A 27,325-nucleotide genomic window follows, 5' to 3' on the forward strand; every position below is an offset into this window, starting at 1 on the left:
CTTATCGCATCGCCTTTTTGCCAGTTATGGTCTATCGTAAAGGTCCCTGCGATCAACTTGAAGAAACCACATCTAGATAGGATGAGGGGAGCTTGGTGTTCGGCAAGTTTTCACGCTCGACTGTCTTTATCAACAACTGGTTCTCGTCTGTGCAGATTTTGGAGTATTGATTATTTATTTTGCCGAAGCTGAAAAACTCACCCAGCCGCAGCAGTGGAAACAAACAAAATGGCTTGAATAAAACTAAATAGAATTAAAGGAGATTAGCAAATTATCAAAAGTAAAGATGTCATTCAAAATTATAGTTTGGTGGCATTGCTCTCGATGTATTTTCAATGGTTAATCCTGCCGTAGACTCCTTTATACTTGCGCTAGGCAGAAAAGGCATTGCAAAACGGTGCTGCAATCTTGCAAAATGGGGTTCTATTTTCAGATTGCGATTGAACAGGTGTTGAAGTCTCTGCTGATTGCTGCCCTCATTGCCTATGTGCAGCAATTGATTGATTATGGGGTTTAACGCGCCGAAACTACACATGTTATGAGGCACGACGCACTGTAGTGAAGGGCTCCGGATTAATTTCGCCCAACTGGAGATCGTTATCGTGCGCCGAAATCTCGAACACACTGTCATTTTGCTTTTCGCCTTCATCAGAAAACCGGCCACCGCGGCCTGGAATCTAACGCGTGTCCTTGGGTTCTTATGTGCAGCAATCTGTATAGCATGAAAACTACATTTTCACCTCGCAACGCACCTCTACTTACAAAAAAAAATTCAGATGCGCTTCTTGAAGCTTAACGCCTGCTACATTTTGCTTGCCGTTTTCAACTGAGGTATCCCCACATACTTCTGCTAGCACCAGTCTGTGTTTTTATGGGGACTAAAAGTTGAAAGAATAGACAAGTCACACCTATGGTTTGCCGGATCACCAGTCTATGTTCTTATTCAGACTAAAAGCAATAGGAATGGACAAGTCACGCCCATGTTTTGCCGTATGTGAAACTAGATAAATGGGAAGGATGGTATGTCATAGGAATTGCTGACATTTGTGCCGGGCGAGTGCTGAATGGAATTGACGTCAACACCAATGCTGCCAACTGCTGTGTTTGGCAAACAAATAACAAGAAAATACATAAATGCAGCACAACTGACATTTATTTACATGACACACATTCTCCTGCATACATATTCTACTTCTTTTCATGAAGTTTCCAAGTGTGCTGGATGCTCAGGATAAAGTACACTGAGCTCGATAAAACTATTTACACAATAAGGCCATTTAACAATAAACCAAATACATAAATCATTGCACTAGAACAATATTCTCAAACAAAATAGAGCTTAACAATAAACCAAGAAAAAACCAAATACATAAAATATTGCACTGGAACAATATTTTAATACACCAAATACATATATATTGCACTGGAACAATATTCTGAAACAAAGAAGAGCAATTGTGCAAGTGCAATAAACTGACAAGGATAAAAAGGAAAGAAAATAATGTCTACACTAGCACAAACAAATATACTTTGTTGGTTATTGCACTACACAATGGAAACAATGATGCAGGCACATTTATTAGAAATACATGAACATGTGGCCATTAATACTTATATAGGTCACGAAATTTTATGGCACTCAAAGAATATTGCAAAACCAAGGAGTGCGATAGCACAAGTGCAGTAAACTAAGAAATGCAAGAAAGGTACTATGTGTATACAAACAAAAGCATCTTATTTGTGGCGACATTTGTGGTACAAGAGCGCTTGGACATAAATACCTTTGAAAAATCTTGATATTTTTTGCCATTATATTGAATCCAGCAATCTTCGCTCAAGCTACTTTCTCAAAACTTAGCAACGCCGTCTTCCCTTTGGCAGAGGCTTGTGGAAGTGCTGACAGTCCCTGTAAAGTTGTTTGCCCCGCGTGACGCATGTGTCTCGCACAGAAGCCGTACATTGCTGGTGACAACCGTCAGGCGATAGATGGCATTGTGTAAGCGTTGGGTGTAGGGTTCCTCGATGCGCGCGCCCCCTTGCAGGGTGGAGACAACAGCGTCGTCTGCTACGGCGTCCGCCATTAGGATGCCCTCTCCGCAGGCCACCTATAGCCACGATAGGCAGCCAACGGGCGTCGCGCGGCTGCATGCAGAGTTCGTTGTGTCAAAATGAGTGGTACTCAAACAACATGACACAAATACAAAGTTTTCGCATCGGGAGTGTCAAGGTCTCAGATTTATATTCTCTAATCTTTATTTTTAAAGCGACATTAGCAGCTGGAGTTGTTCGCAGCAGAATACTACCATCCACGCCAGCCACGTTAACATCTTCAGTTAGCATCTTCTTGGGCTAGTCGGTAACTATTTATACTGGTTAAAGATGCGAAACACACGCACGCAAGTCCCATAACCTTTCATTGTGTCTGTGTGTTTTGTGCCTTTCACAAAAGTGTAAAAACAGTTTGCCTGCCGGTCAAAAAAAGAATAAAAAAAACAACGTGCTGTCACGAGAAAAGAGAAAAACTGTGATTGCACACCATATTTTCAGATCTAGTTTTTGAATTATTCATCAGCTACTCCATTTACGGACCGCACCCTGCAACGCACAGTATTCTGAATTTTGTTTTCATCTTTTTTACTTTACTGTAAATAGCAGATGGGCAAAAAAATTGTTCAATACATATACTATTTGGGGCTCTACATACGGCTTTTATGGCATTAAATCATGACTCGCACGCAGACACTGACTATCAAACCAGGTTTAGCGTGTTTTCCGCTGGAATATATTATAAATTAGTAACTGTAATAAAGCGTTCGTTGATATCGTTAAAATGAAGCGACCACACGGCTTCTCAACAATAAGAAAGCAAATTGCGTTCAATATACGGCAATTTCTGATGCCATAGCTTGTTTATTTCATCGATAACTTTAATATATTTCAAAAACAAGTGCTACAACTCACTGCAAGTTAACCGCAGCGCATGTCTTGCTTCCACTCCCACTGGTTCTCGCTGTTTCGAGCTAGCGCAGGTGAATGCGAAGCCTTACTCGTGCATAACTGGATATCAACATTTTTTCCAGAGAACTCTTGTGTTGCTGGCATGCCTGCACACTGCACTTGGTCCTCTTGATTAAATATTCAGTTACAGCTTTGAGAGGGGACTTCAGGGTGAACAGGTTGTCTGTCCAGGATGTGATCCCTTTAAAGTGTTCTTCACAAGATATGAGCGAGCTCTTAACCTCACCGCTCGGATAACACAAGTTCTCACCATCCTGAACATACTCCTTTAGTGCAGTTAAATATGCGTGTTCATGGCTTGCCGAGCCTTGCATTGCAGCCCTGCACTGCTTGCAGTCCGTTTTCTTCAATATTCTTTTCACAAGGAATCCACCTATATCGTGTAAAATGCTGCACTCTATTGAAGTCAACGCTTCAATGAAAAGAATTTCCCCATCATCGAGTTCCTCTTCATCATCTCCTCGACACTCTCTTTTCCCTTGGGAAATCATGTCAACCAGGTACTCAGAGTCGTCATTCTCATAACTAGAGTTCGCTGGCGTGTGCAAAAACTGGCTGACGCACACAAGCTTTAAAGCGCATTTCATGTCGTACGCGTTAGGGACGGGTTTCCTTTGGCGCACGACAGAAAAAAGATTCTCCAGGCAGTCCTGAAGTAGTCTCCCAGTGAGCAAGAACTTGTAGCCATCCGATTTCAGTAAAATATTTTGCAAACGAAGGAACACTGTCGTTGCAACCATGAGACCAGCCTGTAAGGGCTTCCACTGGTATGTACTTCCCATCTGCATGCCTTGTATTGTCTCCAATGTCAAGCACAACGTTTCCAGGGCCTCGTGGTACTTTGCCATGTCTCGACAACCAAGTGCGACAGACGGATGTCGCGAGGACATCAGCTTGTACCATTTTGCGATCAGGTCCAGGAACCATGCTGTAGTTTCAGTTTCTGGTTCGAGCACTTTCTCTCTAATTAGGCAGCGAATGGCAGCTGGGGATTCCTTGAAAAACTGCACCGCTATGCCGACTTTCATTTTCGTGTAATGGCCTTTGCTGATGTGTACTTCTGAAAGTTCGGGTGCAATTTTCAGCTCTTTATCGGAGTCATACTCTACGACAGCACGCACATGCTCCAGTTTGACTTTGTTTGAGGGTAAGCCATGGTGACAGACAGTTGCGTCACTCAGTGTAAAATCAACAGAGTTCAAAAGCTGGCCTCGAATATTTTTTATCACGTGCGCGGCATCTGCAGTGAAGAAGAGTTCCTTTCCCTCAAGCACAGGATGAGGGATTGCGCACACCGTGTTTGAGTTCCTATGGCTAGAAAAACCAAACTCGCGCCACATCGCTCTGTTGGAGGCTCCCATGTCAGAGGTCACCACAAGCACTCTCAGGGAAATATCTGCGCAGAGATGCACGATTTCCAGCACAAAATTCTTGAGCAGACAGCCGTCGACCGAGCTTCCAGTGAAATGATACGCAATGACCTGTTTCCATCTTGAGTTCAATCCTCCGACCATAAACACCAAGCAATGACAGGCGGGTTCATCTGGTTCCGCTGGGAGTGTCTTTCCTCCAAACACGACGTCTTCAGCAAGGTCGAGCTCATACCCGCGGGCAATTTCCATTTCGTCGAGATAAAGCACACAATCTCTTTCAACATCTTCCAAGCCCTCTGCTTTTGCTCTGAGCAACTCAGTAACTTCCGTTAAAATCCCAGGCAGGAACTTGAGCCCTTGAAGACGACGGACAAGAGTTCTGTTGGAAGGCAGTGGATACCCAAGTTTTCTAAGGGTTTCATAGCCTGTTGTTCCACTTGCGAATTTTATCTGAAGGGCTTGTTTAATTGTTTTTGATGACCAGGTAGTACCTCGGTTGCTGTTTCGTGATAAGGCTCGCATTTGGTCTTCATTTAGGAACTTCAGTTTTTTTCGTAAAATCCCACTGGCATATTCTAACTTCTGAAGCTTCTTTTTAATTGAATTGGTTTTAGCACTTGCTTTGCTATGATCTTCACGGAGTTTCGCGTACTTTGCCTTCATGTCCTGTAGCTGTTTATTCACTTCAGCACACGACCTGTTACTGCACTTCTCTTCCGACAATTCAACATGGGTTGCGGAAAGTGGGCATGCAACTAGCTGAGAATCATCTGTTGTAGGAACTTCAGTTTCTGCCGTGGCACTTGGGCTCGGTAAGTTGCTCATCTGATCACGAGACATCTCCGTGCCATCACTCGGTAGTGGCTGCAATTCTTGATTTGCTGTTTGTTGCATACCAGCTATGTCGTTGACATGTTGTTCTTGAATTTCTGTCGCTGAGGTATCAGAAGCATGGGGTTGACTGTGCAGAGAACAACTTTCTTCTGCGGCCGCAGGCGTCCCTTGTGGTAAAAACCTTTCTTTTGGTGACTTCCTGTGCTTAGGCATCGCTAAAAAAACACACATATGTTGCATATAAGCTGGCAGATTCTTTTATCATTATGAACGAACATGCTCTGAGCGTCGCTACGCATAGAAATAAAAATAAACAAAGTGCGAAGTTGTCATTATCCTGCTTCTGGATGGCAGGTGCGGTTAATTCACCTCTCGATAAAAATGGAGGAAACGAGCCATTTCATTGACCGAAGGTATTAAGAGCGTTTTTCTGTAATGTGCGTTTTTTTCTGTTTTTAAAGAAACACCTGGTTAGATCCTCCATGTGACTCTTAAGAAGGCCGGCAATAACAGTGCTAAACGTGGAACTGACTAAGATTGGAACAAGGAACAAAATTAGGAAGCAAACTCGCAAACTTCCGTTAACGCGAAAATAAGTGGATTCCTACCTCTGAACGAAAAGATTGTTGGCAGAGCATTCGGCTTCAATTTTTTCCAGCCGTCCGCACGGTTCCCCTCAAATGCTGTTTCTTCGAAATGTCCCTGCAGCGCGGAAACACGCGATGATCAGGTCTCAAAGATCTTCACAAAAACCTTCTAAGCAGACCACAACAGCCAACACTTTCAGGGACATGCGTAAAGAGTGATAAGAGAATTTTAGGGCCTGTTGTAGTTGGAGTTAATAATAAAGAAGGGAAAATTGTCAATTTCTTTTTGAAAAAACAGGGACAGTGAGAAAATATTCTTTGATAATGAACTGACGGGACGCGCGCTTTCAATGTGATGTTACAAAAACGAATTGTTGAAGGCGCCGGTAGCAATAAGCGACAACGTAGGCGCACATCTCTGCGCAATTGCAGCTTGTGTACAACAAGCGATCACGAACAACGCATTTTGTGCTATCCAAAATGAACAATACGCATGTACATAGCATGCAAATGAACGAGTATTGCACCCGGTGCACTGGTGATAGCGATTAAGCCCGATCCGGGTCAGATTTCTGAACAGTCATTGGCGTCCTTCTGCACCAAAAGCCTTTCACATGAGTAACCAACAAGCCCACGTTGCAACCCTCATCGACTACAGTCCTTCTGCAGCTTGCGTATAAGGGAGTCAATCACATCAGGCTCGATCGCGATCAAAAATGCTGAAATGGCATAACTTACGCTGCACAAACACGAACGGTCCGTGGGTTGCCACTTGTCGCGCTTGATCTTTACCAGCCACAGGAGTCGCCTTTTCGGATCTTTCGGAAATCTGAACATCCTATAGCCATTTCGCGAGTGGTTTGTGCACTGTGGCACGCAACACCCGGGCATTTTGCCCGAGAAAACGCTATAAAACGCCGCGCACCTGTCTCACACAAACCAGACGCGACGGGGCTAGCACACTCTAGCGAGGCGGAGGGGAGCCGAATGGCGGCCGCCGATCGGAAGGCGGCATTCACCCCCTCACAGAATGACTCCACCCTCCAAGGCGGCGGGGGGGAGAGCGCGCATCGAGGAACCCTAGTTGGGTGTTCGGTTCGGACTGTCACGGTGGATGGACGTGTTTTTTGAGCACTCCCTATCAACTTCGCAGATAAGTGGTTTTGCATGTTTTGAGCTTGTCTTTATAATTATAAGGCAGCAGTTAAAATATTTGTAGCACTTATTACTTTGTACAGCTTTTGCGGGGGTCAGTCACCAGGTATTTATTAGTTTGTGCGTGCGTGTTTAATTCTTTTGCAACTTTTGTTGTTTTTTTCTCTTGCCACCCCGTGGAGGAGGTGCAGGTACATTGAACACGCAAATTTTTGTGCTAGAGCTTATACTTTCTCCTTTCCGTAGGGCAGGGCTCCAGTTTTGTAATTATCGAGTGAGACAAGTCATAGGGACAATTGGTGTCAGAAAGACATGGTTAAAAAGACTGTAAAGTGTTCAGAATGCGAGTGGGTTTGAAAAGGGACCCAAGTGTAGAAGCAGATGGAGAAGAGGCTGACGCGAAGTGTAGGCGATATGAGGTCGAGGAAAAAATGGAGAAAGTGATGGTTGCCCAGAGTGAACTGCTGATGAGAATCACCGTGCTCGAGACTGCGTTGGCGACAGAGCAAGAGAACACGAGGGCAATAGGAGAAACGCTGAAGTCCGTCAAGGAAGCACTAGCGAAGCTGAACAAAGGAGCGGCCTACGGAAAGAACAGTAGGGAACCGGCAACTAGAACGGCGGAGAAGAAAGAGCAAGCAAGTTCGGAAAAAAAGGTTCATCCGGTTCAATTGTGGCAAGGCCCAGCTTCAGCGAAAGAGTGGTGGGGCTGGGAGGGGACAAAGCAGCCGGCGTCACAGGTGCAAGTAATCCCCAGGTGCAGGACGCTCCAGCTGAAAAGTCACAGCATGTGATAATCGCCGGAGACTCAAATTTAAATCGATGTACAGAAGCAATCAAAGAAAGGGTAAGAGGTGACAATAAGGTTGTAGTAGGGGCGTTGCCAGGACGCAAGCTGGAAGCAGTCATGAGGCAAGCGAGTGCAAAGCTCAAAACTACAGCTGATAGACGAAACCTCGTTATAATTTCAGGCGGTTTAAACGATGTCTTAAATGGAGATACAGCAGGACTAGCAACCACACTGGTAAAAAGGGTCGATAACATGCGCGCACTTCTCCTCAGGTACAGGTAGTGATATGCACAATACCGGAGGTACCGGTGCGTGACAGCAACCTTGCAAAGAGCGGTTGTCAACACAAACCAAGATATATGGTGGATGAGTCGAGAGAAAGGCTTTGAGGTGGTGGAAATAAACAGAGAGGTGCATAGGTGGGATGGTTTTCAACAAGACAGAATTCACTTCGATGGGCGGCTAGGTCATGAGGTGGGTTGGCGACTTGCAGGACGCGCAGTAGCTTTTTTGGGGGGCACGCGGGCCCTTCGTGGTGCAGGATAGCTAGTAACGAGGAAAACAACCAGGGAGCCTCTTTGACAGGTGGTATGGACAGATACGATTCCAAAGTGGCACCAGTATCTAAGATAGGTAGAGTCTGGGGCAGAAATAGACATAGCCATGAGCACCAAGCCAATTCAAACATAGGGTATATTAACATGCAGGGTGGCAGGACACGCTGAAGAGGGAAGAGATAGAAGAACAGCTGAGGGAGGAGAGGCCGATGGTACTATACGGTTTTGTAGAAACACATCTTAGGAACATGAAACAACCTCCTAACAATCTGGACTATGCGTGGGAATATTGTAATAGAACAGAAGGCAGCAGAAAAGGGGGTGGTATTAGGGCATTCATTCATAAAAGTACAGACTGGCAAAGAGTCAAGCAGGAGTGCAAGGAACATTTATGGCTAAAAGGGAAAGTGGCAGGGTAAACGACACTCCTTGGTTTCGTGTACTTGTGGATGGGAGCAAAGGCCAGAGAGGAAAACCAGGCGATGGTAGAGTGTATATCAAATGACATTGAGGAGTTAGGAGGAGAGTGCGAGATAATTATACTAGGAGATATGAATGCGCATATAGAAGATATAGATGGGTATACCGACCCGACAGGCAAAATGATCATGGATATGCGTGAAAAGGCATAACTTGATCATTTGCAACAGTACCGAAAAGTAAGAAGGGCAAATAACATGGGAGGTAGGAAGGCTCCAGTCGACGATAGATTAAGCACTGATGTCACATAGGATGTATGATAAGCTCAAGGGAATGCACATAGATGAAGGTGGCTCCAGAAGTCTGGGTCGTGATCACAAACGTATCGAGCTAAGTTTTGAAAGAGCAGTTAAAGTAGGAAGCAGACAAGATGAGCAAATATAGGAAAATTTTTATTCAGAAAGGCAAATAGAAATAGCCACTAAACAAATTGAGAAAGTAATTTTTGAGGATAATAAAACAGAGTGGACATACACGAATCTAATTAGACTGAGTTAGAGCTTGACAAGGCACATGACAAGTCACCCCAGAAAAGAAGACACAAACCCAAAAGTTGGTGGGATGAGGAAGTTAAGAGAGCCATAGCAAAACGTCAGGAAGCCTCTAGGGAACACAGACATGCTAAGCAGCGGAGTGAACCGACAGATGATGTTGAAAGAAAATGGGAAATCTTTCTAAACTGTAGAAGGGATGCATCGCTTCTGATCAATGAAAAGATTAGAAGAAAGGGAGCCCAGTGGCTGGCAGAAGTACATAAAAAAGATAGAAAGGCAGCTGCGAAATTTCGGGACCATCTAAACTCCCTAAGAAATGAGACGAGCCTAGAGCTGAGATTTATAACTACAGCTGAAGGTGCTAGGCTAGAAGGAGACAAAGCTATTGAATATATAAGAACAAAAAGGCCAGAAGAATTTCATCAAAGAAGTGCTTTATGCACCACAATAGTGCAGCGATGCTGAGGCAGACAGGCTAAAAAAACAAGCAACTTTATTAGGGCGAACTTGTGCCCACAAGTCTAATGACTATGGTCGTCGTGACCGAGTAGCCGAGAGGCACGGATTCAACTAACTTCTTCTTCCTCGTTGTTGGAGCGCACGAACGCGTGGCGCATGCCAGCCGGGTCTTGCTGGTGCTCTTGCCATGATGATTGCGGCGGCTATTTGAGCGTGGCCAACCTGTCGCGGCACTATCCCCCTCCTCAGACGCATCGTCCCGATGTTTGAGAGAGTGAAATGATACATGCGCCCTCTCACTCGTTTTCCGACGATCTGTCATGATAGGGCTTCATACGGACTACGTTTACCAGTTCCGTGGTATTGCGGCGTCTTGAGCTCTAGTGTGCCGCAGATCTGACTCCATAAGTGACGTCGCTGATACGGTTGAGTACTTCATAAGGGCCGAAGTATCGACAAAGAAGCTTTTCAGAGAGTCCGCGGCGGCGCACTGGGATACATATCCACACTTTGTCACCGGGATAATAAAGTGCGTCACTGCGTCGCTTGTTGTACCGACTAGAGTCGACGCGCTGTTGACAGCGTATTCGGTATCTTGCCATTTGTCGTGCTTCTTCGGCTCTTTGCAAGAAGTCATCTAAGTCAGGTGGATAGCTGTTTTCGTCCTGTAGTGGTAACATGACATCCAGTGGGGTGGTCACTCTTCGGACGAATACTAGTTCGAAATGGGAAACGTGGGTTGTTTCTTGAACGGCTGTATTATATGCGAATGTTACGTAGGGTAATATTTCATCCCACTGTTTATGTTCAACATCGACATACATCGATAGCATGTCGGTCAGAGTTCTGTTGAGGCGTTCGGTTAAGCCATTTGACTGAGGGTGATACGCCGTTGTTCTTCTGTGATCGGTATTTGTCATGCGCATCAGGCATTGCATAAGGCCTGCAGTAAATGCGGTGCCCCGATCCGTAATAACGACGATGGGCGCACCATGTCTGAGCACAATGTTGTTCACAAAGAACTTGGCGACTTCGGCAGCTGTCACACTCTACAGAGAGTCAGTCTCAGCATAACGGGTCGATAGTCTGTGGCTACGACTATCCATTTCTTGCCTGCACACGATGTAGGAAAAGGTCCTAGGAAGTCCATGCCGACTTGTTGGAATGGAGCATCCGGAGGGTCTATTGGATGGAGAAGGCCGGCTGGTTTTACGGCTGGAGTTTTGCGCCGTTGACATTGACGACAAGTTTTCACGTAGCGCTGCCTTAGGCCAATAGTACTTCAGGCGAATCCTGGCCAATGTTCGGCTCACACCCATGTGGCCGGATGTTGGCTCATCGTGGCATGCATGCAGAATTTCCTGTCGCATGGCTGTGGGCACGACTAGTAAAAAGGTTTCGCCATTAGGTTCAAAGTTCCTCCTGTAAAGGACACTTCCTCGAAGGCAGAACGTAGAGAGCCCTCTGGAGAATATGCGAGGAACTTGAACATCGAGATCCTGCAGGTGTTGTATAAGCGCCAGCAAATCCGGGTCATCTCGTTGTTGTTGAGCGATTTCGGATGCGTCGACAACACCTAGAAACCGGAAGTCTTCCTCTTCAGGTACACTTGGATTGACGGGAGAGCGTGACAGGCAGTCGGCATCACTGTGTTTCCTTCCAGATTTGTATACGACATAATGTCATACTCCTGCAGCCTAAGGCTCCATCTGGCTAGTCGACCTGATGGATCCTTGAGATTTGCTAGCCAGCATAGAGCATAGTGGTCACTGACAGCTCTGAACGGTCTACCATAAAGGTAGGGTCGAAACTTATTTACTGCCCAGATGACTGCGAGGCACTCTTTTTTAGTAGCAGAGCAGTTTGCCTCAGCTTTTGAGAGTTTGCGGCTGGCATAGGCTAACAGTTTCTCTTGACCATTTTGCCACTGGACCAGGATGGCGCCGAGGCCGACATTGCTGGCATCGGTATGGACTTCAGTGTCGGCTGTCTCATCAAAATAAGCAAGTATTGGTGAACCCTGTAGCCGTTTTCTCAATTCATCAAAAGCTTTCTGTTCGCTTTCCCATGTGAAGGGCACGTCGTCTTTCGTTAGTTTTGTAAGAGGTTCCGCAATCTTTGAGACGTTTTCCGCAAATCACCTATAGTAGGCACATAAACCCAAAAATCGACGCACTGACTTTTTGTCTTTGGGTGTAGGGAACCTCTGAACAGCGGCTGTCTTTTCTGGATCAGGACGAACACCGTCAGAACTAATGACATGTCCAAGGAATCTCAGCTCTTCGAAGCAGAAGCGGCATTTTTCGGGTTTGATTGTCAAGTTTGCTGACCGGATGGCTTGTGATACAGTGTTGTCGAACGCTGCAGAAAATACCACCACGTCATCCGGGATTGAAACGGCATGACTGCCATTTCAATCCCAAAAGGACAGTGTCCATCATTCGCTGGAACGTCGCTGGCGCGGAACAGAGGTCGAATGGAAGCGTTTTGAATTCGTAGAGGCCATCTGGTGTTACGAATGCCGTTTTTTCACGGTCCCGCTAGTCTACCTCTATTTGCCAATATCCGCTTTTCAGATCCAAGGAGGAGAAAAACTTTGCGGATCGCAGCCGATCTAGTGTATCATCAATACGTGGCAAGGGGTAGACATCTCGTTTAGTTACATTGTTGAGTTTTCGGTATTCGACATAGAATCTAAGCGTGTTGTCTTTCTTCTTAACGAGCACTACGGGGGACGCCTATGGACTATTCGAAGGCTGGATGACATCATCCGAAAGCATTTCCTCCACTTGCTTCTTAGTGATTTCCCGTTCTTTCTGTGACACTCGATATGGATGCTGGCATATAGGCCTCGTGTCGTCTTGCGTTATAATTCTGTGTTTCGTAATTGACGTGCGCTGGACCTTCGAGGCAATTGAAAAGCAATCAGAGAATTCTTTTACTAAGGTGTAAATCTGTTTCTTTTGACTGTCCGGAAGGCTCTGGTTGACGGTCACGGATGTGTCGATGTTGCCGGCCACTGGTCGAGTGGTTGACGTGGTTAAGCTGCATAGTTCTGTCGCCATACAGAAGTCGTGTAAATAGGTAATAGCCGTGCCTTGAGCGATGTGTTGAAGTTCATTGGAGAAATTCGTAAGTAGGACATCTGCACGGCTATTCCTCAAGTGAACAAGACCCCGAGCTACGCAGACACCTTTTTTCAAAAACAGCCCTACATTTGTATCCGCTATGCCTTCACGGTTGTAAAATGCGTCATTCTCTACGAGCACCATTATACTGCAGCGTGGCGGCACAGTTACATCATCATGAACAACGCGTAGAGCAGTTAGGCGTCGCTCCTCAGATTCCTCTACAGGTATGGCTCGTTCAGTCGAAAACGACACGCTGGACCTATGCAGGTTAATTACGGCGCCATTAGCTCGCAAAAAATCCATTCCTATAATGAGGTCTCTTGAACATTCTGGTAGCACAATGAAATCGGCAACGTAAATAAAGCCCCGTATTTCAAGTCTTGCGGTGCATCTGCCAAGGGGCGTAATAATGTGACCACCTGCCGTGCGTATCTGCGATCCACTCCAGTGTGTCACAACTTTGTTTAGCTTCTTCACCATCTTGTGACTTATCACTGAATAATCAGCACCGGTGTCGACTAAGGCATTCAGCTCCCATCCTTCTATTCTCAACCGCAAATCTGAAGTAACGCTTTCGTGGTTGCACCCATTTGCCGGAAATACACCGTCGACGCCCTCAAGCCATATTGGAGGATCTTCGTAATTGATGTTATCAGCGGCCTCACCTCCACAGGTCGCTTGCTTCAGTTTTCCGGGAGTGGACTTGGAGAGCGATGACCAGGCTGCCTTGAAGGTGCACGTGGGCTGGATGACCGGAAGCGCATAGGCGATGGTGACCGTGACCGACGGCGCAGAGGTGGCGAATTCTGGCGCGTGGACAAGTACTCCTCAATCTCCGCTGGTCGTTCACCGTTTCGGGGGCATGGTGCATACGACGGGATGCCTCTTAATCCAGCCTGTCGGTAAGGGCAGAATCTGCACAAATGACCCGCTTCGCCACAATGGAAACAAAGAGGCCTGCGCTCGTGATCACGCCAGACGTCACTTTTCCTGGGCCTACGCTCCACATAGTGATGTGTGCTACGTGCTCCTGTGGGCAGATAGGTAGCTGTTGGTTCCCGTGGGCGAGGTGCGCTGCGTGCCGCAGGTGGGAGAGGAGTCGCCGCCATCGCAACTGCTGCATTGTTGTGTACTGTGGGTTGTCAAAGAACTTCAGAGTACGTTCGGATAGGTCGAACCGGCTGCAGCTCACGCTTTGGTTCTCGTATGACCTGCCTCAGTTCGTCACGAACAACGTCTGTAACAGATAGTGCAGTTGGAGCCTGGGGCATTTGCAGTCTGCTCAGTTCTTCCCTAATAACTGATCTAATGAGCTCTCGCAGGGCTTCAACGTCGTTTCGCACGTCTCCAGAGAATACCTGTGCAGATGCGCAGTTAAGATTCCTGTTGTACTGCCGAGCGCGCTGTTCTAGTGTTTTTTCGATGGCCGTCGCTTCCGAATAAAACTCGGCAACAGTGCTTGTAGGGTTGCGGACGAGAACGGCGAACAGCTCTTGCTACACTCCACGCATTAGATGGCGCACCTTCTTATCTTCAGCCATGTTGTAATCCGCACGCTTGAACAGACGGACCATGTACTCAATGTACAAGGCGGCACTCTCGTTTGTGAGCTGGTTCCTGGATTGAACAGCAGCTTCTGCTTTTTCTTTTCGGTCTATGTTCGCGAACGAAGCGACTGCTTGTCGTCGAAATACCTCCCAGGTAAACAACGAGGTTTCATGGTTCTCAAACCACGTCTTTGCGAAGTCTTCCAGGGCGAAGTATACGCGACGGAGCTTCTCTCTTTCGTCCCATCCATTCAAGCTCGCCACTCTCTCAAGCAGGTCTAGCCAATCTTCAACATCCTCGTACGAGTCGCCGTGTAATACTGGCGGCTGGTGCGGTTGGCTAATGAACACTTGTGCCGGTGTTACCTGGGTAGTCATAGTGATGGCATCCATAGTTTGAATTCCCCTTGGTGTGAAGTGTAGAGGACCGAACTCAGGTGAGTCACCTCGAAGACGGCGACTTGCCTTCTGGTGTACTGGAGTCACTTCCACAGGGTTGATACGCTGGTCGTCGGGGCTACGCTGTCTTGAGCTCACGGGGCTTCGATTCATAACCCAGCACCTCCACCAGAAATGTAGCGATGCTGAGGCAGACAGGCTAAAAAAAACAAGCAACTTTATTAGGGTGAACTTGTGCCCACAAGTCTAATGACTATGGTCGTCGAGACCAAGTAGCCGAGAGGCACGGATTCAACTAACTTCTTCTTCCTCGTTGATGGAGCGCATGAACGTGTGGTGCATGCCAGCCGGGTCTTGCTGGTGCTCTTGCCATGATGATTGCGGCGGCTATTTGAACGTGGCCAACCTGTCGCGGCGCGGCAATAGACAAGGATGAATCAAGTGGCGCAATGGCTCCATTTTCACAACGAGAGTGGGAATGGGCTGAGAAGAGGGTTCCTAGTAGCACATCCACAGGCCCAGATGGCATTACAATTATGCTGATAAAGACATCATGTCCGAAGTCTAAGCACGGTTTGAGACAGACAGTGAGAAAAATAATAATCGATGGTGAAGTCCCTAATAGATGGAAACTTAGCAGGATGAGCATGATCTATAAAGGAAAGGGGGACAAAGCTGACATAAACAACTACCGTCCTATAACAGTGACATCAGTGGTCTATAGGCTGGCGATGCAGATTATAAAGGAAAGACTGCAGGCATGGATAGAGGATGAGGGGGTGCAAGGGGAACTGCAGAATGGGTTTCGGAAACACAGGAGGTTAGAAGACAATCTGTTTTCACTGACGCAGTGCATAGAAATAGCAGAAAAGGAACACAGGCCCCTGTGGCTAGCATTTTTAGATATCAAGGGAGCGTACAATAGCGTGGTTCAAGAGGAACTGTGGGGAATACAGAAAACACTAGGCATGGAAGATGGAGTCACTAATCTTTTAAAGGATATCTATAAAGGTAACAAGGTGGTGATAAAGTGGGAAATATGGGTATTCAAGTCTGCAGAGGTAAAACGGGGGCTTAGGCAGGGGTGTCCTCTGTCACCCTTGTTATTCATGATGTACCTACAAAGATTAGAGGCCAAATTAGAGGGAAGTGGACTAGGCTTCAACCTCTCTTTCTTCAAACAAGAAAAACTCATTCAACAGGCACTACCAGCATTGATGTACGACAACAAGGAAGATTTGCAGAGATTGATGGACATCTTCGGTAATGAGGGAGATAGGTTAGGTTTCGGATTCAGTAAAGAAAAATCAACAAACATGATTTTTAATTATAATGAAGGTTGTGAGCTTAGGATACAGGATGTCACGCTAGAGATAACAGAAAAATACGAATATTTGTGCGTATGGATAAGCAATGGGAACGAGTACCTAAGGGAACACGAAATATACGCGATGACTAAAGGTAACAGGAATGCAGCGGTGATGAAAAACAGGGCACTGTGGAATTACAATAGGCATGATGTGAGAGGAATATGGAAAAAGGTCATGGTTTCTGGTCTGACGCTTGGCAATGCGATCTTGTGCATGAGATCAGAAGTTCAACCAAGATTAGAAGTTAAGCAACGTGGAATAGGTAGGCTTGCCTTAGGAGCTCACGGGGATGCACCAAATAAGGGAGTGCAAGGTGATATGGGATGGACATCATTTGAGGGCAAGGAAGCTAGCAGCAAGATAAAATTTGAGAAGCGATTGAGAGAAATGGGGGAGGAGTGTTGGGCTAGGAAGGTATTCAGCTACTTGTACATGAAGAATGTCCATACAAAATGGAGGAAGCAAACCAGAAAATTGACTGGTAAATACTTAGAAAACAGCAGGGGGCCAAACCAAAAAGAATTATCTGGTCAAAAAGCTGAGACCGATTTGTGGAGAATTCGCATGATTAAGAAGTCCGCACTAGAGATCTATCGAACTTCTAAGCAGGAAATTGTCAAGGAAAGGATCTATGACAATACTCGGGGTAGTTCTCTACAGTTTGAGGCCAGGACAGGAGTAGTGTGAACCAAGACATATCGGGCCAAATTCGAAGGGGAAGACACAGTATGCAGTGCGTGTGAACACGAAGAGGAAAGTGCCGAACACTTCATAATTTTCTGTAAAGGGCTTCACCCTATAGTTCAGGATGATGGCGCAGAGTTTTTCAAAGCACTGGGGTTTAGGGACAGGGAGTGCAAAATAGACTTTAAGTGGGTAGAATTAACTAGACGGAGGTTATCTGATTGGCGGCTAAAGTCAAGGCACGAGTAAAAATTAAACTCTTCACTGCAAAGTACGAATCCTCCGTCTCACACTATTTAAAGGAAAAAAAATCTAGTATTTGGTTCATTAAGTATTACGGCTTGGTGGCGCTAGCCACCATCCCATCGCATGTTGGATGGGCGTCATGGCCGTCACAACCGTGCAGTGACGAGCTGTTTATTCAAGTTGAAATAGGAGGTGAGTAGATATCAGCAGTACTTGTTTTTGCCATTGTTCTCTCAGTGACATTTGCGAATTGGCGGTCAGGTTCATGGCAGCGAAATAGCGGATGTGGGGAAAAAAGCGGACGCTGCGTAGTCCTAGCTGTAGTCCTAGCTCGTCTCGGCGAGATTGCACATGGGGTAGTTACAGACTCTCTTTACAACTAAGAACCGGATATATTCGAAACGTTATTTAGTGCAGTGTCCGAGTACCGATTCGTTTGGGCATGTTTTCAAATAAAAAATACGCTGTTTTGGGTAAAAAAAAAGCCAGTTCGCTCCCGCTGCAGCGGTCAGCAGCGAGCTACCGACATGCTGGAAATTTTCACTCTGGTTGCAGCGGCGAGAGTGATTTCTGTTAGGGACCCGTAGAAGTAGTGTCGGGCGGGCCAATCTGCCGAAATTGCGTCGACATACTTGTTTTGGTAATGGCATCTGTTGGGCATTTTAAAGTGTAGTTAGATTGAAAGTGTTATTACATGACGAAACTCAAGTGCTCTTCGTTACCGTTCATGAAAACTTAATAATATCACGATGCACAGATTGTAACATATTTGAATAATTATATTGACTGCCGCAACGAACAGTGGCAAGAAATGTTGTTCGCTGCTCCAGTTGCACAGCAAAAGTGGCGGACCTTTCACAGTTCATGCGAAACAAAACTGCCATCAGCGTCGGTTGCAAACAGAGCATTTGGAGCTAACAGAACAATTTTTTTCGCTGCAATCGCTTCATATAAAACAGCCTTAATGTGCCATGAAATTTAGGGTTGACGCCAGTGGTTTATTAGTTAATTCGAAATTATAAACTTGTGCGCGCGGTCACACTTAAAAGGTCAAATAGATATGAAGGCTGGTGCCGAATGCGAGAAAGTCATGGGTAATCTACCATCTAAATTCAGCCGTACCTGTATTAGTGTTTTTTTTTACGTAATGCTTTGATGCAATAAGGTTCCTCGGTATTGTTGGGTCTACATTAGTGGAATTCTACTTTTGAAAAAGAAATGTTATGAATAAATTTTAGCTTCAGCGACTTCGGGATTTCATTTATCAATATTGAGACAGTTGTCATTTCAGATGTTGGCACAGTTTGAAAGTTGTGATTAGTCAATAAGTACGCAATGTTGGCGAGCGATGCGATTCTGAATGAAATGCATTTATTGAGAATTTTCATTGTGTAATCTGTCATAAATGATCTATCATTGCAGTATCTGGCCACTACCTCCCACATGCATACGTCAATTAACTCACGGCCTCCAGTACCAAGCAGCTGCGAAGCAACTGACCACGGCGGCGGTCAGACCTGCAACGCAGCATAGGATTCTAGGAATCTCTGAATCCGGACAGGCCGCCATTGGAACCTGAACTTGGCAACGTTTTACGCTGAAAGCTTACCTGGTGAGGCAAGTGTAGCTGTAATATTCAAGGAGCTAGAGGGTGTTAAATGGGATATAAAAGAGCGCAGTGAGGTTGGAAGGACAGCTGAGGCCTATACGGTGCTACGAAATGAGCACGTTCTTTGCTATCAGGGCTTGGCTGACAGAAGAGAACGTGGAGTGGGGTTCCTAATTCACAGAAACATTGCTCGCAACATAGAGAAATACTATAGCATTAATTGAAGGGTGGTAGATATCGTAATTATTCTCAATAAGAGATACAATATGAAGGTGGCAAGGCTAAGGCCCCTACATCCAGTCATGATGACACCTTAGTTGAAGACGTGGAATCGGCAATGGGTAAGGTAAAAACACAGTATACTATACTGATGGGAGACTTTATTGCAAAGGTAGGAAAGAAGCAGGCTGGAAACCATGCAGTAGGAGATTATGGCATCGGTACTAGAAATGCCAGAGGAGAGCTACTAGTAGAATTCTAAGAATGCAATAATTTACGGATCTTGAATACTTTCTACCGAAAACGAGGAAACCGTAAGTGGACATGGAGGAGCCCTAATTGCGAAAATAGAAACGAAATAGACTTTATAATTTGCACAGACCCAGGAATCGTGCAGGATGTGGAAGTGGTTGGGAAGGTACGATGCAGTGACCATAGAAATGTACGGTTTCAAACTGCCTAGACTTGAAGAAGGAACGACAGAAACTGATACGCAAGAAGCCAATCCACGAGCTAGCACTGAGAGGAAAAGTACAGGAATTTAGAGTCGCTTTAGAACAAGTACTCAGCCCTTACCAAGGAATCCAACCTTAGTGTATATACAGTGAATGATAATTTGACGGGTATTATTACGGAGTGTGCAGTGAAAGTTGAAGGCAAGGTAGTAAAACAGGACACTGGCAAGCCTTCCCAGGAAACGAAGAATCTAATTAAGAAGCATCAAAGCAAAAAAGTCTCAAGGACAAGAGACAAAATAGAACTGGCAGAGCTTTCGGAGTTGATTATTAAGTGTAAGAGATTCGATGTAAGAAGGTATAACATGAAGAAATTGGCTCTGAAAAATGAAGGAAGCGTCAAAGTAGCGAAGAGGAAACTTGGGATATGCAGAAATTGGATGTATTAGTGGACTAAAGAACAAAGAAGGCAAAATAACTACCAATATGGATAGGATAGTTAATATAGCGAAGGAACTTTACAGAGATCTGTACAGTAACGCAGACAAGCAGGACCTTAATACTACAAGAACTAGCAGTAACCCAGATGACACGCCACCAGTAATGATAGAAGAAGTCAGAAAAAAGCCTTGGAGAGCATGCAAAACAGCAAAGCTGCTGGTGAGGATCAGGTAGCATGAGATCTGCTGAAATGTTGAGGACAAATTGTGTTAGAACTATAAGCCATCCTGTTTACGAGGAGTTTCCTGGCTGGAAGAGTACCAGGATCTTGGAAGAATTCTAACAACATCTCAGTGCATAAGGAAAGACATGACAAGAACTTGAAGAATTACAGGCCAATCAACTTGCTCTCCGTAGTATACAAGCAATTTACAAAGGTAATTGCTGACAGAGTTAAGAAAACATTAGAATTCAATCAACCAAAGGTACAAGCACGATCTCGAACAGGCTACTCAACAATCAACCACATTCATACTACCAACCAGGTAATAGAGAAATTCTCAGAATACAGCCAACCACTATTACGAGAAAGCGTTTGATTCAGTAGAAATATCAGCAGTCACCCAGATACTGCGGAATCAGGGCGTTGATGAAGCGTATATAAACGTCCTGAAAGAAATCTACAGGGGATCAACTGCTACCATAGTGCGCTTCATGAAGAAAGCAACACAATACCAATAAAGAAGGGTATAAGGCAGGGGGACACTATTTCTCCAATGCTATTTACCGCGTGCTTACAGACGGTTTTCTGAGGCCTGAAATGGGACACGTACCGGTCACTACGAGTGGCTAGTCATGCCTTGTGGTCTTTGGAATGCTCCAGCCACCTTCGAACGGGCTGTCAAATTCATATTGGCAAAACACCGTTTGCAGAATGTCACGAATTACTTCGATGACATTGTTGTCTACTCTGACACGTTTCCAGACCATGTGAGGCATCTGGAGGGCGTTTTAAAAGCTTTCAAAAGCGAAGCGTCCAGTTAGACATCAGAGTTAATGGAGAGTACCTTAGTAGCCTGCGCTTCGCCGATGACATTTCATTGCTGAGTAACTCAGGGTACTAATTGCAAACTCATGATTAAGGAATTAGACAAGGAGAGCAGAAAGGTGGGTCTTAAAATTAATCTACAGAAATGAAAGTATGTGCAACAACCTCGGAAAAGAGCAGCGCTTCGAGATAGGTAATAGTGCGCATCAAGTTGTAAAAGACTATGTCTACTTAGGGCAGGTAATAACCGCGGAGCTGTACCCCGAGATTGAAGTAACTAGAGAATAAGAATGGGGTGGAGCACATTTGGAAAGCATTCTCAAATTATGGCACGTAGATTGCCACTATCCCTCAAGAGGAAGGTTTATAACAGCTGTATCTTGCCAGTACTTAGCTACAGAGCAGAAACCTGGAGACTTACAAAGAGAGTTCAGCTTAAATTGAGGACGCAGCGAGCAATAGAAAAAAAACAGTAGGTGTAACCTTAAAAGACAACAAGAGAGCAGAGTGGATTAGGGAACAAACAGGGGTTAAGGCTATCATAGTTCAAATCAAGAAGAAGAAATGGACATTGGCCGGGCATGTCGCGCGTAACGAGGCAATTGCTGGTCATTAAGGGTAACTAACTGGTTTCGCAGAGGAGGCAAGAGGGTTAGGGGGAGACAGAAGCTAGGTTAGGTGGGCAGGTGAAATTAAGAAGCTTGGGGGGCCAATATGCGAAATTAACAGCGCCATCTAGTGAACGCAGCAGGTACCATATCTGCCATTTTGATGCTGGCGAGGTTTGACCACAATGCGCGGGCAACCCACTAGCGAACGTACGCATTTCGGCGCTTCGACTGTCGCAGTCTGATTTTTCTGCTGGCAAAATTCAAGTACACTGATGTGTGCCGCTGTGTGAGCAGCGCGGAGTCACAGACAGCGATGGGAGCAACGTATGTGGCATGAATTACGATTTTGCATCGATCATTTAAAAGCAAAACAGGATATGGTGTGCAGAAGCTTTATGGGCACATTCTACGATGCATGAATCTCCGCGGAGCGCGGGCTGCACGAGAGCAATGCAGGACTAACCATTTTTCTGTGTTAAGCAGACAAGCCGTGTTTTTATAGGTTTGTCAGCTTTGCGGCTAGGTGTTTTCACTACGTCAGGCCTCTACACGACAGTGGTGCTCTTCGATTTACCGTCTCGGACTCGCCACGGACTCGCTTAGAAACTAGCTTCTCAGCGAGTCCGCACAGCTGTGCGGCATTTCTTATGATTTCGGGGAAGCCTCGGACTTCCCGCGAACTATGCGCGGTGAGTCTGAGATGCTAAATCAAAGAACCCCGGTGATTCCCTGCAGTCGAATGGAGAGTCCGCCACTGCTGTTTGGTAACTAGTGTGATAGAACCGAACTGTTAGGACGGGCTGTTTTGTAATGAGATTACACCATGTAGGTAGACGAAGTAGAAATGTTATTTTTGAAGGTGATTGTGCACAGAGACGTGCAGAGCTTCCGCTACTCCGAGTAACATGCCATACACGCATCCTAGAAAGGCAGCTCAGTTGCTTGTTCGCGTTCAAGCTCCGTTGTGTCCGGTCAACTGGCAGCAATAAAACAGTCACTCGGAAAATAAGAGCTATGCCCACTTTCCAGCAGAAATGTATCTGCTGAGGCACTAAACTTCGGTTCCCCCAACGTGCACGGACGCACGTTTTTAATGGGGCCTCTCTCAGTGATTTTCCCTTACCAACAAAATAAAATCGAAAAAATAGCGGTGTGCACTGCCGTAGGTTCGGAAAACTGGCACCATGACTATCGCCAGGGCTCGTTTGAATGACGTTCTGCATGAGTTCAGAGCGCGGCAGTCCCATTTATTCGTGAGACGGGATTCAGTCTCTGCATTTCAGTCTCTTAGGCTCAGTTGCGTTGCAGCTGTTTTTGTGTGTGTGCGTGTGTTGCAACTCACCTCACCTGAAAAATGTTTCATGTTGCATTATAAAACATACAGCTGTGGAGACAGCCATAACTTAGTTAAATGGGATTCTGCCTTTTGGCTGCCTTACACTCGCATCACCAAGAAACCTTTGAAGCTACTTAGATATGAAAATAACTTATTTAAATTCCCCCGAGTGTCCACAAGTGACTAATGCCTCTTAAGGCTTGCTGTGAACGGTCATATTTAGGAAAGGCTGCTAGGAGAGGGGAGTGTACACAGAAAAAAACTGGGGGGGGGGGGGGTCACATTACAAGTGCATTATTAGTCCTGCAGTGCACGTATAAGCGTGACCGCTATTTCTTGTGAGATGCATTTGTGATAGTGCCTGTGTTTGTAAACAACAAACGTTTAAACAGCTAAAAGAAACCTAGCTCATGACGTCGCACTGAATGTTTGTTTGCCTATATCTTGTAGGTATTCTTCCACCCCTTTCCGAAAGATGCAATGATATACGAAGTGGGTTGTGGCGATCAAGAGGGATGAAGGCCCGAAATTTCAAGTCGGCATGTCAACGAAGGTCTGATCGAAGCATTTTAGGTCATCGGACTTAATGCCTAGCGTTGCGAGTTGCCGCAGCCTCCTTCGGGCTTGGCAGTTCCGTCAGACTTTGCTTTTTTCAAGGAGAACAAAAAACGGAAGCCCACAAAGCTAATGTGCTTCACCACAAGCAAGAAGCCAAAACCCGGTTTTAGGCCCAAGAGTGCTAGGCGATGAGCCTATGCATAGCCCAGATGAAGTGGAGGCAGCACCGGTAGGTTTAGAGGAACCCACTAGGCTCAACAGCTCACTTGAAGGTGAAAATGCACGCTTGGCCAAAACGATAAAATAGAAAAACAACGAAATCGTGACGGCAAGGTGTATGCTTCCACGGCGAAGGCATAAGATTTGGTTTGCTGCTCGGATGGCGTCGGAGCCTGGTTTATAATGTCTTCTACAGTGGAATTCGATATATGTGACAAGTTTTCTAAACAGTTTGTTAACATCCCATGTTCGGGCGCTGGGAAACGTCTTGCTGTGGCCATCGCCGTAGCTCAGCGCAGTGAAGGAAGTGTTCAGGAGTCGTACGGCCGTACTAGCGAACGCGTTGCCGTCGACTTCTCGCCCACATTAAAATGGCGGCGGGGTCAAGTTGCACAGTGTTGCCAGAGCACAAAGCAATTTCGCATATGGTCTATTGGCAACAGCAAGCACAGGACCGAGTTAACAGGTGGAACATGGGAGAGGCCTTTGTCCTGCAGTGGACGTAGTCGGCCTGAAGATGATCTATCATCAGCTAAATGTATTATTAGTTTCATATATCTGTTCTATTTTCTTGTATAGAGTGAGTGCTGCTCATCAGACTATTAATAAATTACACAAAAACATCATTCTTCCAGTTGTCCAGCAGATTCTTTAGGAAATTTACACCAAAAAATACCGTTTACAAAAAAATAATTAGGCCTAAATACTTACTGGGGTTTGTGAAGTTTATTCACAATTTTTTACAACGAAGGCATACTTTTGCCAGTCTAGGTATTTAGTAGAATCTCCAATGAATATTTTAATGAATTGATGATGTTTTATTTCGGCAAGGTTGTCCTTATGTTGGCACTACAACCACTGAATATAGTAGACGTTTTTAAAGCTTCTAAACATGTCTTACATTTATTAACTTACTAATTTATGTATTGCTTTTTTTTACAGGTCAGCTATTTATTCCTGAAGAATGTCAGCAGTGCTGAATATGGTGTACACAAAAAGCTCCATCTTATTGTACTAATGTGGTTTCAAAGAAGTACTGCTGGGCCACTGAGAACAATTTTCCATTTAAAAGCCTGGAAATGTGCTGCTGCATCTGCTTGGCTAGCATCAACAGAAAACAAATAAATTGATTTTGCTTTGCCTTTTATTGTCAACGTCATCACGACTTTTTGTTATGTCAATGCTATGATATTTTGGTTGCTGTTCTTTACAAAGTGTTTCACTAGGACCAGAGTATTGCACCTACTGCATCACTGATGTTTGCTTGAAAACTTGACCTAGTAATACAACTTTTTTTCAGTTTATATATGCTGCCCTCCTGAAGAAAGCCAACTTCTGCCATCTGGAGCAAAATTGAGCATTGAAACAGTTTCACTGTCACCATATTCACTACCTAAATGTTCTATAATTTTATTTCCTGTTCTGTCAGCTTGCCGATTTGTAAGAGCCAGTAACCAATTTCATCGATTAAATAGTCAGCTGCATGACTAAGCGGTAAGACTGCTCAATAATGAGCATTAAAATAAAATGAAGCATTGACAACAGAAGCTACACGACTAAAATAACCTTCGTAAATAAAGGTGCATTGACTACCTCAGTAATGTTTATAAATATGAAAGAATGTAAGTACAAGTAAGAAACAGGGATACAAACAGTGCTTCTGCACCAATGCCGCTTTCAGAATGCTTTCAGTAAAAAAAATTACCTTTTTTTTCTAATTGAGAGAATATATGTTCCAGAATGTGCAAAAATACAGGAATATTTTTTAATTGTCTTCATTTAACAATGCATCATGCAGTCCAACAAGTATTTTCTTCCCATCTGTGCAGGTATTGTCATCTTCATAATCATGCATAACCTGTTAGTTTCCCAAAAAATGTTCCTATTGTGCGTGTTTTGTTGAAAATTGATGAAAGCAGTTGCTTAAGAGTTGGCTCATTAAAGAAGAGGACCTCATGATGTTTTTTTCTCGCATTTTCCAGATGAGACGTACTCTGTTCATAAAACTGACACAGCTGTTCCGGACGTAACAAAAGGATGGCGCATGTTTGCTTCAGATCAAGAAGGTGCACCTATGTGAGAAGGCATGCCGCTACGATTGACGACTTCGAGAGAAGCTCCAGCAATACTTCATAATCACAAGAGTTTGCGAAATGGAAAAATGGCATATTGTCTTCTATATACTACGTGTAAAATAAACCTGATCAGGTTTAGCTCTAAAAATAAAAGAAATGGTCTTGTTACTTCTCGTGGGGGGCAAAGGGGGGCACGAAATATAAAGAAGTAGCCGGGGCTTCAAATTGTAGCCAAGACAAAAAAAATTAATGAGCCCGAAATTGCATTAGCCAAAATGATTGGCTCCCATGCCAAGAACATGCTTGGCTATTGCATGGTATTTCAACGTAGTTCCAACCATGGAAAGGGCTGTTTCCAATGATTTTCCAAGCACTGCCTTCCTTTGCTTGGCCAATGGTAGGCTCGTCGCACTTCCCAAGCACATCTTACCTTGGCCTCCAATAACTTTCCAAGCGTGGACAGCTCGGCCACTGATGATTTACCATGCTTGGCGCAAGCAAATTTTACTGGTAGGGGAATCATTAGGCCCAAGGTTCTGCGGAGCTGCCTTTCGCACGTGGCACAACTAGTGGATCGTAGCGTTGGGTGTTGCGCTCTGCTTCTCTCACTTTTTATTTAGCTTGCGATGCACGAGTTACCACAAGGTGATTTTTCTTTCACTTTTGATGGGCGTATCGGCCGCCGCCGATGTTTTAGCTAGCCGTACTGACCATCGTACCACGTGGGCGAAAAGCCCGAAGCTTCCTTTCCTATGCCCTGCTCCCTTGTTTCGAGTGTCTGGAATATACGCAGAGGGAGTGATGTGATCCATGGCAAGCTGTCTTGTGCACATCGTCAGCACCACTGGCCAGGAATGCGATCATGAGGTCGGGCGATGGAGACGCCTGAGACCTGCGCAACTGCCTGCAGTCCAGCGCCCTCGTGAGTGCTGGTCGCAACTGGAAGACGTGTCGGCGCTAGCGACGGTTTGTCGCGCCGACGGCAACGTTAATGTTGCACGGCCGGTACTGAAGTGAAGTTGAGCAGTGCAGCAGTGTCGACCGGCCGCGGTGTCCTGGTGCAAGGACATTATGAAGAAACATGTGATGTTGTTTTTCGTTAAAGCTTGTGTAGCTTACTTCTTTCTCTTTTGGGATATGGTTTTAATTAAGGCTGAGGGAATGTGAGAGTGCTGACAGTCCCTTTAAAGTTGTTTGCCCGGTGAGGCGCATGTGCCTCGCACAGAAGCAGAATTTCGGTGGTAACAATCGCCGAGCGATAGATGGCGTTGTGTTTGCGTTGAATACCACTGTTGGTAAAGATGGATGGATGGATGTGGCTCTACCCTTTAGATCGGGCGGCGACTAACGCCACCTAGTTGTAACACTTAGTTAACTAACCACTAGATTTATCTTTTTTTTAATTAGGGAAGTTGAGGACTGATACTTTGAAGTAAAAAATTTAATTTTCACTCATGCCACCAATCAGATAACCTTCTTCTGGTTAATTTTACCCGCTTAAAGTCTATTTTGCCCTCCCTGTCCCTAAAACCCCAGTGCTTTGAAAAACTCTGCGCAATCATCCTGATCTATAGGGTGAAGCTCTTTACAGAACATTATCAAGTGTTCGCAGTTTCCTCCTCCTCTCCAC

At 45.3% G+C, this 27,325-nt stretch overlaps 1 long non-coding RNA gene across 1 annotated transcript in view; it reads right to left on the minus strand.

The window, feature by feature from the left end:
- Nucleotides 1-1,135: 1,135 nt before the first annotated feature.
- LOC142808872 (uncharacterized) overlaps nt 1,136-27,325 on the minus strand; it is a 42,517-nt gene continuing 16,327 nt past the window's right edge. Inside the window, exons 2-3 of the long non-coding RNA XR_012894660.1 lie at nt 5,834-5,927; nt 1,136-2,142 (exon numbers count right to left, since the gene is read on the minus strand). This is a non-coding gene — a long non-coding RNA (uncharacterized LOC142808872). The remainder of the gene's footprint in view (nt 2,143-5,833; nt 5,928-27,325) is intronic.

The sequence above is a fragment of the Rhipicephalus microplus genome, chromosome 1 (assembly GCF_043290135.1).
Source record: "Rhipicephalus microplus isolate Deutch F79 chromosome 1, USDA_Rmic, whole genome shotgun sequence".
Classification (NCBI taxonomy): Eukaryota; Metazoa; Arthropoda; class Arachnida; order Ixodida; family Ixodidae; genus Rhipicephalus; species Rhipicephalus microplus.